Source organism: Pseudorca crassidens, chromosome 2 (genome assembly GCF_039906515.1).
Source record: "Pseudorca crassidens isolate mPseCra1 chromosome 2, mPseCra1.hap1, whole genome shotgun sequence".
NCBI classification, from domain to species: Eukaryota; Metazoa; Chordata; class Mammalia; order Artiodactyla; family Delphinidae; genus Pseudorca; species Pseudorca crassidens.
The window spans coordinates 110,085,338-110,104,450 of NC_090297.1; the positions used below are offsets into that span (position 1 = coordinate 110,085,338).

General features: G+C 39.7%; 3 long non-coding RNA genes across 3 annotated transcripts; all 3 read right to left on the reverse strand.

The window, feature by feature from the left end:
* Positions 1-2,118: 2,118 nt before the first annotated feature.
* Positions 2,119-4,044, reverse strand: LOC137219367 (uncharacterized). Its single transcript, XR_010941090.1, has 2 exons — positions 3,460-4,044; positions 2,119-2,706 (listed from the first exon to the last, which is right to left on the reverse strand). It is a non-coding gene; the product is annotated as an uncharacterized lncRNA (long non-coding RNA).
* A 5,047-nt stretch (positions 4,045-9,091) lies between these two features.
* On the reverse strand, positions 9,092-11,041 carry LOC137219368 (uncharacterized). Its single transcript, XR_010941091.1, has 2 exons — positions 10,441-11,041; positions 9,092-9,687 (listed from the first exon to the last, which is right to left on the reverse strand). It is a non-coding gene; the product is annotated as an uncharacterized lncRNA (long non-coding RNA).
* Positions 11,042-16,082: 5,041 nt separating this feature from the next.
* Positions 16,083-18,001, reverse strand: LOC137219369 (uncharacterized). The gene is made up of 2 exons (XR_010941092.1): positions 17,432-18,001; positions 16,083-16,678 (listed from the first exon to the last, which is right to left on the reverse strand). It is a non-coding gene; the product is annotated as an uncharacterized lncRNA (long non-coding RNA).
* Positions 18,002-19,113: the final 1,112 nt, after the last annotated feature.

Here is a 19,113-nt window from a genome sequence, read left to right on the forward strand (position 1 = left end):
CATATTTAAATAGTTAATGGTGAAGTGATTAATGTATTAAGTGACTGATGGTGGTAATCACTGCACAAAGTACACATATGTCAAATCATCTCATTATGCACCACAAATATGTCCAGTTGAATTTGTCAATAAGACCTCAATAATACCAGATGGAAAAGGTGAAAGAAAAACCATCCTACAAAACCGTAAGAAAGTCTCAGAATCTTTGTGTTCCTTGTCCTCCTTGCCTCTCTTAGGCTCTGATACTACTCTCTGAGAGAGCTTGCCTTAACAATTCTTCTCTGCGGGCCTTGTATCCACCTCACAGTGGATAATCCCTTCTAGTTACCTATACTGACCACATCTGAAGTAGGTAGTGTGGAAAGTGGGGAAAAGAGGGCTGGAAAGTCGTTACAATTCTTGAAAAATCAGTCTTTTTTGTATTGGCACATACTTTATTTAGTTGTCAATTCCCTCAAAAACTTATTAGACACCCGACATAATTCATTCTTTCAATCATTTCTGTGTCCCACGGACCTCACTCAGGTCCTCTTTTGGAAGTAATTTTCTGACCTGATTAAATTCCTGCCTTGATCCCTGAACATAATTCAACTACCATGAGGCTCCCTGACACATAGGTGGATAGACTACCACTTCTGCCTCTTTTCTCTGTTGTTACAGTCAACTGAAATTGGACTTCAAGTTCAAAACCACTTCTAATCACATATCTTACACTTTAGGGCTTACAAGTGTTGAGTTTCCTAATTCATCAAGCTTCTGAATATCTGGGCTATTCTTTTCTTTCCATTTTTCTTTATTTCTGACCTGCCAACCGGAAATTTTTTTCTGAACATACATTAATTGAAATACCCTGGTCAAATCAACAAGTGACCAATATTTGGTCTGCATCTCAGAATACCATGGACAACCATTACTGCAAACATTTTGCCATTGAATCAAATGTATCACCACATTTATGGGTTCCAATATCAGATTCCTTGCCTACCACCTCCAGACTCTAAGCCAATGCCATAATTTTAAGATTTTTTATAGAAGCCTCCCACCTCAAAGAGTAATTTCTGTGTCAAGTCAAATAACTCTAGCTAGAGGAGAGACAACTCCCAAATATCAGTGTTGATTTCTCCCTCATGTAATAGTCTGATAAGCGTTGGGCAGTAATCTGGACATCATTTTTTTCCTGCAGTTCTGGCATCATGGACTCCTTTACTTCTAGGACCACAAGAAGAGATATGCTTAAAGAACACAACCCTTTTCACAGCTTACTGGATCTGTAAGCTATACACTTAGAAAACAAGCTGCATAGCAACAGTCATTTTGTAAATCTAGATGAACGTTGGAAACCCAAGTGTCCCCCCAAAGTGGGGTCAAATCGGTCAGGAAAGTAATTTCAGATGTGAGAAAATATAATAAGACACTGAGGTTGTTGAGTTTTGCAGTAAGAAGAACGTGTTGTGTACATGGAGAGCAGGCAGCACTTTGCCTGGCAAGGACCCTTTACACTTCCCTTTATTTGTACTACCCATGAATTCAGAACTACTATAATTTTATGCAGAATATCCCAATAATTTCCCAAAGCATTTAATGTGTCACATGATGTTATAAATACGGTTAAGTTGGAAAAGAAAAAGAACACAGAATATGAAACTGTAATATACTTTAAGAATCTCCGTATGTGCTGTGCTCGGTATGTCTGAGCCTCTTTCCTGCTAGAGCAAACATGGTGATGAGGTGACAGTGATGATGACAGAGATAATGATGACTTGCCACCTCACAAAGTACTAATTATGTGCCCAGCATTGTGGCAACTGAATTACACACATTCATGTAAATTTTATGCCTAAGCCAGTTGGCACTGTAAAGGTGATTTTCCCCACATTTTAGTAAAGGGATTGAACTTCTGAGGAGTTAAATAATTTGTTCCTCAAATCAATCAAGCAATAATTAAGAAAATAACCTGGATTTGAAATTATATACAAATAATCATCGATATAACTCAAAATTCACATAACACTGGTTGTGAGAGCCTGAAATTTGGATCGAAGAAGGGTAGAAATCAACCAAAATTATGATATGATATTGCTAAAAGCAGGTTTTCAAAGAAACAAAATACCTTTACCATCACAAAAAAAATTGTATTTTATTCAGGAAATGGAGGATAAGTAACAATTGCTCATCTGGCAGAAACCGCTGCCTAGATGACAGACACACACAGAAGACAGTGGGAGAATCCTCAGAGGGCGCTCAGGAGGAGAGATACTGCTCTTCCCTCTGAGGCTCTGGGATGCTTTTTCGGATACCTCCCAGAGGGAAGCAGCATAGCAGACTCAGATAGGAAACCTCTGACCGTCAGGAATCCCCACACGCACACTGCAGGCTGAAGGGTGGAAAGCTTCTCCTGTATCCATGATAGGCTTTGAAGAGAAGATGAAGATGGAGCTGTGGAACTAGATGAGCTGATTGTCCTTATCCTTTCCAGAGGCAGATAAAACCTGAAGCTGTTACTTGTTCTTGGGTGGGCACTTCTGCTGGCATTGCTCGGGAGGTGGCACAGGAGTGCATTTCTCAGGGCACTTTATAGGTTGGCAAGGGTCTGTACCCTTTTTAGGTGAGCAAGGATCAGGGCACTTTGTTGGGCACACTGGAGGTATCTTGCACTGCTGCTTGCACTGCTGCTCTTGAGAAGACATCTTTCTGGAGTCTTAATATCTGAAAGAAAATATATGATCATGTTCACCAGAAGGAATTCCTTCAGAGAGAAGACCCAAAGCTTTGACAACTCAAATAGACAGGATCTCTCCAATCTCTAAATATGGGTGTTAATCTCTTTAATACCTTTTAATGAATTTCTGACTTCTCTCTCATTCTTTAGCAAATCTATTCATCAGCCCAGAGACAACCTTCTCTTTTCTCATACAACATTTCCAAAGAAAATATCTTTTTTTAAAAGAAACCAGCAGTGTTTTCTCTTTTGGTTTCTTTGTTCTTCTTTTTTTAATGAAAACCTCATCTTTAAAAAAGGCCATCACAAGTTCTAAAATCCTGGGCAAACTCACAAGCAATTTCTATCACCATTTTTTCTCATGAGGTCCCGACACGATTACTTATGTACAGAGCAAAGTGCAATCAGGATGAATGTAAGGGCATCACACCTTCTAAGATTAATGCCTCTGAAATCACAGCAGAGGTCCAAGAGAAAGGCACAGAAAAAGATAAATACTTTACTCTTTATCCCTTCATGTCAAAATTTCCTTTTAATTTCTTGTTCAATACAGGAATTCAAACTAGGTATCAGAAATCTAGTAAATACAATATAACATTGTGCCCAGATTCCAGGTTCCCATCCACTAAGTAACATTATACCCTTGATCGTAACTTTGGACTCATCAAATTTGCGGTCTCTAGCATAAACTCAACATTCGGGGGCCCGAGAACAAAGTTGAACTGAAGAATCATACTCACCAGGTTCTCCAAAGTCAATCGGAACTCGAGTAGCAGGAGGATAGCTGTCACTGTCATGCAGCAGAGGCCCTTTTTATTGGGGTTTGCTGCCCCACCCAGGGGGAAGTGGAGTTACCAAAACTGGCCTGGTTCAGTCATTTCCCAACCAAATGCAAATCCATCCATAACTGGCTTGGCAGGGACTCTGAAAACAGGAAATGTCCTGCGCCAGGATCTCCTCACTAGATTATGTTCTCATGACTCACAGAGTCCCTGCCTTAGCTCTCCGTTTCAGTGGTTTATGGCAGTGGGAGGATTTTGAAGCTTCTCTAACTTGCAGACAAACGTTCCGTTTCTTGATTGGGGAAGATGACCCTTTTCTATCTTTCACCTTCCTTGACTTCTAAAACTGCCTGCCTAGTTGCACTTGACCTGGTGGCCATTTTATTGTACATACTGGTTTGAGAAAGGCCTGGCTACCTGGTGACACTGTTCTCTTTATCTCAAGCCCCTCTTATAATGCATTTCCTCTTGATCCATGGCTTGCTGAGTGAAGTCTCTTCTCCTCTTCTAAAATGGACTGAGGGAAGGTTGCGGATCATCTCCGATGACTTCCCACCGTGATACTGAAATGCGTTTAGTAAAGTGTTGACCTCTAGGGATCCCCTTTCACTGCTTTGCTCCTTCAAATTAAGAACATCCAGCAGTCACATTCTTATGAACTTTGTAAATCTGTTTCACTTCCGGCCACAAGGAATTCACTAGGAGCGTAGTTTCGTCTACCATAATTCCAAGCAGCTGGCAGATCAGAACCTAGACTTACAATACAAACCAAGCCTTTTACTCATACCTCCCAAACGTGACATACCACCTGCTCTTACCTAATTTCTCCCAAAGGACCTCTTTGGATTTCTTCAACTTTTGAAGAAAGCTCAGAGAAGTGTTTAAATATTCTGGCTTCCTGTTCCTTTGAAATTTTTGGAAAACCCTATCTAATATGCAATGCCATTCAAGTCACTAATTTTATATGTATTTAATAGTTACGAATTATTTAAATACATGTTTTGTTTCACATCAAGTCTAGGGGTAAATTACAGAGAAAGTTGATATCCCATTATTAAAAATGCAGTCACTGAAGTTCATTGCCATTCATATACCACTTCTTAATGATTAATAATAAGTTTGTTAAAATTTTAACCTACGTTTTACATTTTCCATTTTGCTCACTGTGGAACATATGTCAAATAAGTCTATTTCCTGCTCTACTTTCTTCATAGAATTTGTCAGTGTGCTGGAAGGAAGGTTTGGTGGTTAATTTATGGGTCAGCTTCCCTGGCATATGGTCCCCAGTTAACTGGTCAAACATTATTCTGGGTGTTTCTGTAAGGATGCTTTTGCAAGAGAGTATTATTTACATCAGTGGCCTGAGTAAAGGTGGTTGCCTTCTCTAAGCTGGGAATTCCTCTCCAATCCACTGACCTCCTCAATAGAACAAGGCTGACCGTCACCGAGGTAAAAGACGATTACCCTGTTGGATGGGCTTCCAGCAGGCTTTCAGTTCTGCAGATTTTGAGTTTACCAAACTTTGTAATCTCTCTCTCTCTCTCAATCTCTCTCTCTCTCTCTCTCTCTCTCTCTCTTTATCTCTCTCTCACACTGTCTCTCACTTTCGGTAACACATTTCTCTCTCTCTCTCTCTCTCTCTTTCTATATATATATATATATATATATATACATTTATACCTTGCAATATTTAATTTGAATATTTCATCTGGCTTATCATGTACAAGATTACGTATGGTCAATTAAATTAAAACATTTCAAAGTTATTATAAAGGGAAGTTAAAGTAAAAAATACTATTATTACATGACACCTCTGATGTGGAATTATGACAAATATAATGAACTTTTAGAAAATAACTGAAGTTCAGGAACCAGTGCCCTAGCATGTTCTCCAAATACCTTATTTCTACCTTTTCAGAGATTCAGCTGTCAAGAGTTCTTCTACAGTTCCTCTCTTCTCTCCTGGACCTGAGCACTACTCTTTTCTCTGCTGCCCCCTTGGGCACTGAAGCTTCTCGTGATGGGCCGTGGCTGGTGAAGGGCCCTGTCTGGTTTAGAAATAAAGTTGCAACTCTCACTTTATATTACTGTGGAATGTGGGAACACATGTTTCATGGAATCAGGATGTCCCTCTCACCTGACATGAACACTTCCCTAGAGTGCCCTCGTGTGCTTAAAATTCCTTTATCAGGAAATAAATCCCTTGTATTCCATAAGTAAATATCAGGTTTCAATTGTGTGAAACCAAAAATAGATATAAGATACCATTTAAGACTCACAGCATCACATATAAGTGATTGAGAGTGGGGTCGGGAGTGGAGAGAAGATCAGAGCACTAAGGTCTGAAATCTAGATGAAATATGGACTTAGGGCTCATCTGAAATACTTGCTTTCTTCTGCTCTTTCCAAACATGTTTTATGGCTTTGAAGACAGTAATACGAAAAGGTTTTCACTGTTTATTCTCGGTCTTCCTTTTCAACCCTCCAGAACCCTCAACCTGCCATATTACCTTCACTGCCCCATATATACAACATAACTGTCCAAGTTGGTACTCTGACATGTTGCCCATGCATTTAGTAATAATCCTTTCCTATCTTTCATATTCTACCTGCAGTCTGAAGGAAGAACTGGCCTAGTAACGTGTCTTGGGCAATTAATCAGGATGCTTCTTAGGAATGTCATTTTATAATGGAAAAGGAGGAAGAAGAGGAGAATGAAGAGGAGAGGAAGAGAAAGAGGAGACACTTGAGATTTGAGAAGAGTCACCAGATAAGCATGTGCCAGAAGACCAGGACCTAACCTTTCTCTCAAGCTCAGCCACATCTTCACTACTATAAACCATTTAAATATTATAATAAATGGCTATAAAAATGAAATTACAGTATATAACATATAATTGGGAAAACATAAAGTTGTTCAAAAATGAACACATCTAATAAACTGCCAAGAAAAATCACTGCTTATATTTTGCTCTATTTAGTGTTAGGTGTTTTCTCTTTTCATAAACCCACAGACATGCATACATGTCTTTCAGCTTACTGATCTGAGATCCTTTATCTTTTGCAACATAGATGCCTCTAGCCGTTAGTTGCTCTCTATGCACTGCATCACATTTATCCCTAAAGGTCTTCTACGTTTTATTTGCATTTTCATTCATCCCAAAGTATTTTCTATTTATTTGTTATTTCTTCTTCGAGCCATTGTTTATTTAGGAATGTGTTTCCAAACTCAAAGGTGTCACAGAAACAGAGACTAGAACGGTGGTCAGCAGGGGCTGAGGGGTTCGGCAAAAGAGGAGATGTTGGACAATGGGTACAAACCTGCATCATACGCTGAAGAAGCTCTGGGAGTCTACGGAACATCATAGTGAGTCTAGTTAATAACACTCAGTTGTGTAGTTGAAACTTGCTCAGAAAATAGACCTTAAGCATTCTCATCACGCACACACACACACACACACACAATTACACGGACATAGGCATATTTAAATAGTTAATGGTGAAGTGATTAATGTATTAAGTGACTGATGGTGGTAATCACTGCACAAAGTACACATATGTCAAATCATCTCATTATGCACCACAAATATGTCCAGTTGAATTTGTCAATAAGACCTCAATAATACCAGATGGAAAAGGTGAAAGAAAAACCATCCTACAAAACCGTAAGAAAGTCTCAGAATCTTTGTGTTCCTTGTCCTCCTTGCCTCTCTTAGGCTCTGATACTACTCTCTGAGAGAGCTTGCCTTAACAATTCTTCTCTGCGGGCCTTGTATCCACCTCACAGTGGATAATCCCTTCTAGTTACCTATACTGACCACATCTGAAGTAGGTAGTGTGGAAAGTGGGGAAAAGAGGGCTGGAAAGTCGTTACAATTCTTGAAAAATCAGTCTTTTTTGTATTGGCACATACTTTATTTAGTTGTCAATTCCCTCAAAAACTTATTAGACACCCGACATAATTCATTCTTTCAATCATTTCTGTGTCCCACGGACCTCACTCAGGTCCTCTTTTGGAAGTAATTTTCTGACCTGATTAAATTCCTGCCTTGATCCCTGAACATAATTCAACTACCATGAGGCTCCCTGACACATAGGTGGATAGACTACCACTTCTGCCTCTTTTCTCTGTTGTTACAGTCAACTGAAATTGGACTTCAAGTTCAAAACCACTTCTAATCACATATCTTACACTTTAGGGCTTACAAGTGTTGAGTTTCCTAATTCATCAAGCTTCTGAATATCTGGGCTATTCTTTTCTTTCCATTTTTCTTTATTTCTGACCTGTCAACCGGAAATTTTTTTCTGAACATACATTAATTGAAATACCCTGGTCAAATCAACAAGTGACCAATATTTGGTCTGCATCTCAGAATACCATGGACAACCATTACTGCAAACATTTTGCCATTGAATCAAATGTATCACCACATTTATGGGTTCCAATATCAGATTCCTTGCCTACCACCTCCAGACTCTAAGCCAATGCCATAATTTTAAGATTTTTTATAGAAGCCTCCCACCTCAAAGAGTAATTTCTGTGTCAAGTCAAATAACTCTAGCTAGAGGAGAGACAACTCCCAAATATCAGTGTTGATTTCTCCCTCATGTAATAGTCTGATAAGCGTTGGGCAGTAATCTGGACATCATTTTTTTCCTGCAGTTCTGGCATCATGGACTCCTTTACTTCTAGGACCACAAGAAGAGATATGCTTAAAGAACACAACCCTTTTCACAGCTTACTGGATCTGTAAGCTATACACTTAGAAAACAAGCTGCATAGCAACAGTCATTTTGTAAATCTAGATAAACGTTGGAAACCCAAGTGTCCCCCCAAAGTGGGGTCAAATCGGTCAGGAAAGTAATTTCAGATGTGAGAAAATATAATAAGACACTGAGGTTGTTGAGTTTTGCAGTAAGAAGAACGTGTTGTGTACATGGAGAGCAGGCAGCACTTTGCCTGGCAAGGACCCTTTACACTTCCCTTTATTTGTACTACCCATGAATTCAGAACTACTATAATTTTATGCAGAATATCCCAATAATTTCCCAAAGCATTTAATGTGTCACATGATGTTATAAATACGGTTAAGTTGGAAAAGAAAAGGAACACAGAATATGAAACTGTAATATACTTTAAGAATCTCCGTATGTGCTGTGCTCGGTATGTCTGAGCCTCTTTCCTGCTAGAGCAAACATGGTGATGAGGTGACAGTGATGATGACAGAGATAATGATGACTTGCCACCTCACAGAGTACTAATTATGTGCCCAGCATTGTGGCACCTGAATTACACACATTCATGTAAATTTTATGCCTAAGCCAGTTGGCACTGTAAAGGTGATTTTCCCCACATTTTAGTAAAGGGATTGAACTTCTGAGGAGTTAAATAATTTGTTCCTCAAATCAATCAAGCAATAATTAAGAAAATAACCTGGATTTGAAATTATATACAAATAATCATCAATATAACTCAAAATTCACATAACACTGGTTGTGAGAGCCTGAAATTTGGATCGAAGAAGGGTAGAAATCAACCAAAATTATGATATGATATTGCTAAAAGCAGGTTTTCAAAGAAACAAAATACTTTTACCATCACAAAAAAAATTGTATTTTATTCAGGAAATGGAGGATAAGTAACAATTGCTCATCTGGCAGAAACCGCTGCCTAGATGACAGACACACACAGAAGACAGTGGGAGAATCCTCAGAGGGCGCTCAGGAGGAGAGATACTGCTCTTCCCTCTGAGGCTCTGGGATGCTTTTTCGGATACCTCCCAGAGGGAAGCAGCATAACAGACTCAGATAGGAAACCTCTGACCGTCAGGAATCCCCACACGCACACTGCAGGCTGAAGGGTGGAAAGCTTCTCCTGTATCCATGATAGGCTTTGAAGAGAAGATGAAGATGGAGCTGTGGAACTAGATGAGCTGATTGTCCTTATCCTTTCCAGAGGCAGATAAAACCTGAAGCTGTTACTTGTCCTTGGGTGGGCACTTCTCCTGGCATTGCTCGGGAGGTGGCACAGGAGTGCATTTCTCAGGGCACTTTATAGGTTGGCAAGGGTCTGTACCCTTTTTAGGTGAGCAAGGATCAGGGCACTTTGTTGGGCACACTGGAGGTATCTTGCACTGCTGCTTGCACTGCTGCTCTTGAGAAGACATCTTTCTGGAGTCTTAATATCTGAAAGAAAGTATATGATCATGTTCACCAGAAGGAATTCCTTCAGAGAGAAGACCCAAAGCTTTGACAACTCAAATAGACAGGATCTCTCCAATCTCTAAATATGGGTGTTAATCTCTTTAATACCTTTTAATGAATTTCTGACTTCTCTCTCGTTCTTTAGCAAATCTATTCATCAGCCCAGAGACAACCTTCTCTTTTCTCATACAACATTTCCAAAGAAAATATCTTTTTTTAAAAGAAACCAGCAGTGTTTTCTCTTTTGGTTTCTTTGTTCTTCTTTTTTTAATGAAAACCTCATCTTTAAAAAAGGCCATCACAAGTTCTAAAATCCTGGGCAAACTCACAAGCAATTTCTATCACCATTTTTTCTCATGAGGTCCCGACACGATTACTTATGTACAGAGCAAAGTGCAATCAGGATGAATGTAAGGGCATCACACCTTCTAAGATTAATGCCTCTGAAATCACAGCAGAGGTCCAAGAGAAAGGCACAGAAAAAGATAAATACTTTACTCTTTATCCCTTCATGTCAAAATTTCCTTTTAATTTCTTGTTCAATACAGGAATTCAAACTAGGTATCAGAAATCTAGTAAATACAATATAACATTGTGCCCAGATTCCAGGTTCCCATCCACTAAGTGACATTATACCCTTGATCGTAACTTTGGACTCATCAAATTTGCGGTCTCTAGCATAAACTCAACATTCGGGGGCCCGAGAACAAAGTTGAACTGAAGAATCATACTCACCAGGTTCTCCAAAGTCAATCGGAACTCGAGTAGCAGGAGGATAGCTGTCACTGTCATGCAGCAGAGGCCCTTTTTATTGGGGTTTGCTGCCCCACCCAGGGGGAAGCGGAGCTACCAAAACTGGCCTGGTTCAGTCATTTCCCAACCAAATGCAAAACCATCCATAACTGGCTTGGCAGGGACTCTGAAAACAGGAAATGTCCTGCGCCAGGATCTCCTCACTAGATTATGTTCTCATGACTCACAGAGTCCCTGCCTTAGCTCTCCGTTTCAGTGGTTTATGGCAGTGGGAGGATTTTGAAGCTTCTCTAACTTGCAGACAAACGTTCCGTTTCTTGATTGGGGAAGATGACCCTTTTCTATCTTTCACCTTCCTTGACTTCTAAAACTGCCTGCCTAGTTGCACTTGACCTGGTGGCCATTTTATTGTACATACTGGTTTGAGAAAGGCCTGGCTACCTGGTGACACCGTTCTCTTTATCTCAAGCCCCTCTTATAATGCATTTCCTCTTGATCCATGGCTTGCTGAGTGAAGTCTCTTCTCCTCTTCTAAAATGGACTGAGGGAAGGTTGCGGATCATCTCCGATGACTTCCCACCGTGATACTGAAATGCGTTTAGTAAAGTGTTGACCTCTAGGGACCCCCTTTCACTGCTTAGCTCCTTCAAATTAAGAACATCCAGCAGTCACATTCTTATGAACTTTGTAAATCTGTTTCACTTCCGGCCACAAGGAATTCACTAGGAGCGTAGTTTCGTCTACCATAATTCCAAGCAGCTGGCAGATCAGAACCTAGACTTACAATACAAACCAAGCCTTTTACTCATACCTCCCAAACGTGACATACCACCTGCTCTTACCTAATTTCTCCCAAAGGACCTCTTTGGATTTCTTCAACTTTTGAAGAAAGCTCAGAGAAGTGTTTAAATATTCTGGCTTCCTGTTCCTTTGAAATTTTTGGAAAACCCTATCTAATATGCAATGCCATTCAAGTCACTAATTTTATATGTATTTAATAGTTACGAATTATTTAAATACATGTTTTGTTTCACATCAAGTCTAGGGGTAAATTACAGAGAAAGTTGATATCCCATTATTAAAAATGCAGTCACTGAAGTTCATTGCCATTCATATACCACTTCTTAATGATTAATAATAAGTTTGTTAAAATTTTAACCTACGTTTTACATTTTCCATTTTGCTCACTGTGGAACATATGTCAAATAAGTCTATTTCCTGCTCTACTTTCTTCATAGAATTTGTCAGTGTGCTGGAAGGAAGGTTTGGTGGTTAATTTATGGGTCAGCTTCCCTGGCATATGGTCCCCAGTTAACTGGTCAAACATTATTCTGGGTGTTTCTGTAAGGATGCTTTTGCAAGAGAGTATTATTTACATCAGTGGCCTGAGTAAAGGTGGTTGCCTTCTCTAAGCTGGGAATTCCTCTCCAATCCACTGACCTCCTCAATAGAACAAGGCTGACCGTCACCGAGGTAAAAGACGATTACCCTGTTGGATGGGCTTCCAGCAGGCTTTCAGCTCTGCAGATTTTGAGTTTACCAAACTTTGTAATCTCTCTCTCTCTCTCAATCTCTCTCTCTCTCTCTCTCTCTCTTTATCTCTCTCTCACACTGTCTCTCACTTTCGGTAACACATTTCTCTCTCTCTCTCTCTCTCTCTCTCTCTCTCTCTCTTTCTATATATATATATATATATATATTTATACCTTGCAATATTTAATTTGAATATTTCATCTGGCTTATCATGTACAAGATTACGTATGGTCAATTAAATTAAAACATTTCAAAGTTATTATAAAGGGAAGTTAAAGTAAAAAATACTATTATTACATGACACCTCTGATGTGGAATTATGACAAATATAATGAACTTTTAGAAAATAACTGAAGTTCAGGAACCAGTGCCCTAGCATGTTCTCCAAATACCTTATTTCTACCTTTTCAGAGATTCAGCTGTCAAGAGTTCTTCTACAGTTCCTCTCTTCTCTCCTGGACCTGAGCACTACTCTTTTCTCTGCTGCCCCCTTGGGCACTGAAGCTTCTCGTGATGGGCCGTGGCTGGTGAAGGGCCCTGTCTGGTTTAGAAATAAAGTTGCAACTCTCACTTTATATTACTGTGGAATGTGGGAACACATGTTTCATGGAATCAGGATGTCCCTCTCACCTGACATGAACACTTCCCTAGAGTGCCGTCGTGTGCTTAAAATTCCTTTATCAGGAAATAAATCCCTTGTATTCCATAAGTAAATATCAGGTTTCAATTGTGTGAAACCAAAAATAGATATAAGATACCATTTAAGACTCACAGCATCACATATAAGTGATTGAGAGTGGGGTCGGGAGTGGAGAGAAGATCAGAGCACTAAGGTCTGAAATCTAGATGAAATATGGACTTAGGGCTCATCTGAAATACTTGCTTTCTTCTGCTCTTTCCAAACATGTTTTATGGCTTTGAAGACAGTAATACGAAAAGGTTTTCACTGTTTATTCTCGGTCTTCCTTTTCAACCCTCCAGAACCCTCAACCTGCCATATTACCTTCACTGCCCCATATATACAACATAACTGTCCAAGTTGGTACTCTGACATGTTGCCCATGCATTTAGTAATAATCCTTTCCTATCTTTCATATTCTACCTGCAGTCTGAAGGAAGAACTGGCCTAGTAACGTGTCTTGGGCAATTAATCAGGATGCTTCTTAGGAATGTCATTTTATAATGGAAAAGGAGGAAGAAGAGGAGAATGAAGAGGAGAGGAAGAGAAAGAGGAGACACTTGAGATTTGAGAAGAGTCACCAGATAAGCATGTGCCAGAAGACCAGGACCTAACCTTTCTCTCAAGCTCAGCCACATCTTCACTACTATAAACCATTTAAATATTATAATAAATGGCTATAAAAGTGAAATTACAGTATATAACATATAATTGGGAAAACATAAAGTTGTTCAAAAATGAACACATCTAATAAACTGCCAAGAAAAATCACTGCTTATATTTTGCTCTATTTAGTGTTAGGTGTTTTCTCTTTTCATAAACCCACAGACATGCATACATGTCTTTCAGCTTACTGATCTGAGATCCTTTATCTTTTGCAACATAGATACCTCTAGCCGTTAGTTGCTCTCTATGCACTGCATCACATTTATCCCTAAAGGTCTTCTACGTTTTATTTGCATTTTCATTCATCCCAAAGTATTTTCTATTTATTTGTTATTTCTTCTTCGAGCCATTGTTTATTTAGGAATGTGTTTCCAAACTCAAAGGTGTCACAGAAACAGAGACTAGAATGGTGGTCAGCAGGGGCTGAGGGGTTCGGCAAAAGAGGAGATGTTGGACAATGGATATAAACCTGCATCATACGATGAAGAAGCTCTGGGAGTCTACGGAACATCATAGTGAGTCTAGTTAATAACACTCAGTTGTGTAGTTGAAACTTGCTCAGAAAGTAGACCTTAAGCATTCTCATCACGCACACACACACACACACACACACACACACAATTACACGGACATAGGCATATTTAAATAGTTAATGGTGAAGTGATTAATGTATTAAGTGACTGATGGTGGTAATCACTGCACAAAGTACACATATGTCAAATCATCTCATTATGCACCACAAATATGTCCAGTTGAATTTGTCAATAAGACCTCGATAATATCAGATGGAAAAGGTGAAAGAAAAACCATCCTACAAAACCGTAAGAAAGTCTCAGAATCTTTGTGTTCCTTGTCCTCCTTGCCTCTCTTAGGCTCTGATACTACTCTCTGAGAGAGCTTGCCTTAACCATTCTTCTCTGCGGGCCTTGTATCCACCTCACAGTGGATAATCCCTTCTAGTTACCTATACTGACCACATCTGAAGTAGGTAGTGTGGAAAGTGGGGAAAAGAGGGCTGGAAAGTCGTTACAATTCTTGAAAAATCAGTCTTTTTTGTATTGGCACATACTTTATTTAGTTGTCAATTCCCTCAAAAACTTATTAGACACCCGACATAATTCATTCTTTCAATCATTTCTGTGTCCCACGGACCTCACTCAGGTCCTCTTTTGGAAGTAATTTTCTGACCTGATTAAATTCCTGCCTTGATCCCTGAACATAATTCAACTACCATGAGGCTCCCTGACACATAGGTGGATAGACTACCACTTCTGCCTCTTTTCTCTGTTGTTACAGTCAACTGAAATTGGACTTCAAGTTCAAAACCACTTCTAATCACATATCTTACACTTTAGGGCTTACAAGTGTTGAGTTTCCTAATTCATCAAGCTTCTGAATATCTGGGCTATTCTTTTCTTTCCATTTTTCTTTATTTCTGACCTGTCAACCGGAAATTTTTTTCTGAACATACATTAATTGAAATACCCTGGTCAAATCAACAAGTGACCAATATTTGGTCTGCATCTCAGAATACCATGGACAACCATTACTGCAAACATTTTGCCATTGAATCAAATGTATCACCACATTTATGGGTTCCAATATCAGATTCCTTGCCTACCACCTCCAGACTCTAAGCCAATGCCATAATTTTAAGATTTTTTATAGAAGCCTCCCACCTCAAAGAGTAATTTCTGTGTCAAGTCAAATAACTCTAGCTAGAGGAGAGACAACTCCCAAATATCAGTGTTGATTTCTCCCTCATGTAATAGTCTGATAAGCGTTGGGCAGTAATCTGGACATCATTTTTTTCCTGCAGTTCTGGCATCATGGACTCCTTTACTTCTAGGACCACAAGAAGAGATATGCTTAAAGAACACAACCCTTTTCACAGCTTACTGGATCTGTAAGCTATACACTTAGAAAACAAGCTGCATAGCAACAGTCATTTTGTAAATCTAGATAAACGTTGGAAACCCAAGTGTCCCCCCAAAGTGGGGTCAAATCGGTCAGGAAAGTAATTTCAGATGTGAGAAAATATAATAAGACACTGAGGTTGTTGAGTTTTGCAGTAAGAAGAACGTGTTGTGTACATGGAGAGCAGGCAGCACTTTGCCTGGCAAGGACCCTTTACACTTCCCTTTATTTGTACTACCCATGAATTCAGAACTACTATAATTTTATGCAGAATATCCCAATAATTTCCCAAAGCATTTAATGTGTCACATGATGTTATAAATACGGTTAAGTTGGAAAAGAAAAGGAACACAGAATATGAAACTGTAATATACTTTAAGAATCTCCGTATGTGCTGTGCTCGGTATGTCTGAGCCTCTTTCCTGCTAGAGCAAACATGGTGATGAGGTGACAGTGATGATGACAGAGATAATGATGACTTGCCACCTCACAAAGTACTAATTATGTGCCCAGCATTGTGGCACCTGAATTACACACATTCATGTAAATTTTATGCCTAAGCCAGTTGGCACTGTAAAGGTGATTTTCCCCACATTTTAGTAAAGGGATTGAACTTCTGAGGAGTTAAATAATTTGTTCCTCAAATCAATCAAGCAATAATTAAGAAAATAACCTGGATTTGAAATTATATACAAATAATCATCAATATAACTCAAAATTCACATAACACTGGTTGTGAGAGCCTGAAATTTGGATCGAAGAAGGGTAGAAATCAACCAAAATTATGATATGATATTGCTAAAAGCAGGTTTTCAAAGAAACAAAATACTTTTACCATCACAAAAAAAATTGTATTTTATTCAGGAAATGGAGGATAAGTAACAATTGCTCATCTGGCAGAAACCGCTGCCTAGATGACAGACACACACAGAAGACAGTGGGAGAATCCTCAGAGGGCGCTCAGGAGGAGAGATACTGCTCTTCCCTCTGAGGCTCTGGGATGCTTTTTCGGATACCTCCCAGAGGGAAGCAGCATAACAGACTCAGATAGGAAACCTCTGACCGTCAGGAATCCCCACACGCACACTGCAGGCTGAAGGGTGGAAAGCTTCTCCTGTATCCATGATAGGCTTTGAAGAGAAGATGAAGATGGAGCTGTGGAACTAGATGAGCTGATTGTCCTTATCCTTTCCAGAGGCAGATAAAACCTGAAGCTGTTACTTGTCCTTGGGTGGGCACTTCTCCTGGCATTGCTCGGGAGGTGGCACAGGAGTGCATTTCTCAGGGCACTTTATAGGTTGGCAAGGGTCTGTACCCTTTTTAGGTGAGCAAGGATCAGGGCACTTTGTTGGGCACACTGGAGGTATCTTGCACTGCTGCTTGCACTGCTGCTCTTGAGAAGACATCTTTCTGGAGTCTTAATATCTGAAAGAAAGTATATGATCATGTTCACCAGAAGGAATTCCTTCAGAGAGAAGACCCAAAGCTTTGACAACTCAAATAGACAGGATCTCTCCAATCTCTAAATATGGGTGTTAATCTCTTTAATACCTTTTAATGAATTTCTGACTTCTCTCTCGTTCTTTAGCAAATCTATTCATCAGCCCAGAGACAACCTTCTCTTTTCTCATACAACATTTCCAAAGAAAATATCTTTTTTTAAAAGAAACCAGCAGTGTTTTCTCTTTTGGTTTCTTTGTTCTTCTTTTTTTAATGAAAACCTCATCTTTAAAAAAGGCCATCACAAGTTCTAAAATCCTGGGCAAACTCACAAGCAATTTCTATCACCATTTTTTCTCATGAGGTCCCGACACGATTACTTATGTACAGAGCAAAGTGCAATCAGGATGAATGTAAGGGCATCACACCTTCTAAGATTAATGCCTCTGAAATCACAGCAGAGGTCCAAGAGAAAGGCACAGAAAAAGATAAATACTTTACTCTTTATCCCTTCATGTCAAAACTTCCTTTTAATTTCTTGTTCAATACAGGAATTCAAACTAGGTATCAGAAATCTAGTAAATACAATATAACATTGTGCCCAGATTCCAGGTTCCCATCCACTAAGTGACATTATACCCTTGATCGTAACTTTGGACTCATCAAATTTGCGGTCTCTAGCATAAACTCAACATTCGGGGGCCCGAGAACAAAGTTGAACTGAAGAATCATACTCACCAGGTTCTCCAAAGTCAATCGGAACTCGAGTAGCAGGAGGATAGCTGTCACTGTCATGCAGCAGAGGCCCTTTTTATTGGTGTTTGCTGCCCCACCCAGGGGGAAGCGGAGCTACCAAAACTGGCCTGGTTCAGTCATTTCCCAACCAAATGCAAAACCATCCATAACTGGCTTGGCAGGGACTCTGAAAACAGGAAATGTCCTGCGCCAGGATCTCCTCACTAGATTATGTTCTCATGACTCACAGAGTCCCTGCCTTAGCTCTCCGTTTCAGTGGTTTATGGCAGTGGGAGGATTTTGAAGCTTCTCTAACTTGCAGACAAACGTTCCGTTTCTTGATTGGGGAAGATGACCCTTTTCTATCTTTCACCTTCCTTGACTTCTAAAACTGCCTGCCTAGTTGCACTTGACCTGGTGGCCATTTTATTGTACATACTGGTTTGAGAAAGGCCTGGCTACCTGGTGACACCGTTCTCTTTATCTCAAGCCCCTCTTATAATGCATTTCCTCTTGATCCATGGCTTGCTGAGTGAAGTCTCTTCTCCTCTTCTAAAATGGACTGAGGGAAGGTTGCGGATCATCTCCGATGACTTCCCACCGTGATACTGAAATGCGTTTAGTCAAGTGTTGACCTCTAGGGACCCCCTTTCACTGCTTTGCTCCTTCAAATTAAGAACATCCAGCAGTCACATTCTTATGAACTTTGTAAATCTGTTTCACTTCCGGCCACAAGGAATTCACTAGGAGCGTAGTTTCGTCTACCATAATTCCAAGCAGCTGGCAGATCAGAACCTAGACTTACAATACAAACCAAGCCTTTTACTCATACCTCCCAAACGTGACATACCACCTGCTCTTACCTAATTTCTCCCAAAGGACCTCTTTGGATTTCTTCAACTTTTGAAGAAAGCTCAGAGGAGTGTTTAAATATTCTGGCTTCCTGTCCCTTTGAAATTTTTGGAAAACCCTATCTAATATGCAATGCCATTCATGTCACTAATTTTATATGTATTTAATAGTTACGAATTATTTAAATACACGTTTTGTTTCACATCAAATCTAGGGGTAAATTACAGAGAAAGTTGATATCCCTTTGTTAAAAATGCAGTCACTGAAGTTCATTGCCATTCATATACAACTTCTTAATGATTAATAATAAGTTTGTTAAAATTTTAACCTACGTTTTACATTTTCCATTTTGCTCACTGTGGAACATATGTCAAATAAGCCTATTTCCTGCTCTACTTTCTTCATAGAATTTGTCAGTGTGCTGGAAGGAAGGTTTGGTGGTTAATTTATGGGTCAGCTTCCCTGGCATATGGTCCCCAGTTAACTGGTCAAACATTATTCTGGGTGTTTCTGTAAGGATGCTTTTGCAAGAGAGTATTATTTACATCAGTGGCCTGAGTAAAGGTGGTTGCCTTCTCTAAGCTGGGAATTCCTCTCCAATCCACTGACCTCCTCAATAGAACAAGGCTGACCGTCACCGAGGTAAAAGACGATTACCCTGTTGGATGGGCTTCCAGCAGGCTTTCAGCTCTGCAGATTTTGAGTTTACCAAACTTTGTAATCTCTCTCTCTCTCTCAATCTCTCTCTCTCTCTCTCTCTCTCTTTATCTCTCTCTCACACTGTCTCTCACTTTCGGTAACACATTTCTCTCTCTCTCTCTCTCTTTCTATAT